Raw genomic sequence first — 815 nt, 5'->3', positions numbered from 1 at the left:
CCTTATACACAGCTCGCCGCCTTATACACAGCTCGTCACCTTATACACAGCTCGCCGCCTTATACACAGCTCGCCGCCTTATTAATTATATATATAAGGCAGTGAGCTGGCAGAATCGTTAGCTCGCCGGACAAAATGCTTAGCGGCATTTCGTCCGACTTTACGTTCAGGGTTCAAATTCCGCCGGAGTTAACTTTATCTCTCATTCTTTTGAGGTCGACAAAATAAGTACCAGTTGCGCACTGGAGTCGATATAATCGACTAGCCCCCTTCCACGAAATTGCTGGCCTTGTACCAAGATTTGAAACCAATTTTAATTACATGTGCATATATACATATACATATACTAAATAGTTTCTGGGGCAACGGAGAAGCTTGTAGCGTCCCTAGAATATGGCGATATAGTTAGCAATATATAGACCACTACGGATGGCCTTGAAAATAAGTTTGAACTATAGTATTCCATGAAGAAGAAGAAGGACTGCAGTTGTTGTAGTTGGTACTCCGTCGCTTACGACGTAGAGGATTTCAGTTGATCCGATCAACGGAACAGCCTGCTCGTGAAATTAACGTGCAAGTGGCTGAGCACTCCACAGACACGTGTACCCTTAACGTAGTTCTCGGGGATATTCAGCGTGACACAATGTGACAAGGCTGACCCTTTGAATTACATGAAGGACTGCAGTAGGCAACTAAGTAAAGGAAGAAAAAGCCGATATATGGACTTTGTAGTCAACGTAATCAATAGGGACAGTGTGCCGCTTGGGAGGAGCTTTCGGTTGGGCGAAAAATAGGACAACCAGAATCACTTTCCT

This window comes from Octopus bimaculoides, chromosome 20, assembly GCF_001194135.2.
Source record: "Octopus bimaculoides isolate UCB-OBI-ISO-001 chromosome 20, ASM119413v2, whole genome shotgun sequence".
NCBI classification, from domain to species: Eukaryota; Metazoa; Mollusca; class Cephalopoda; order Octopoda; family Octopodidae; genus Octopus; species Octopus bimaculoides.
The sequence above is the reverse complement of the archived record's forward strand: the minus strand, read 5'-3'. Positions refer to the sequence as shown.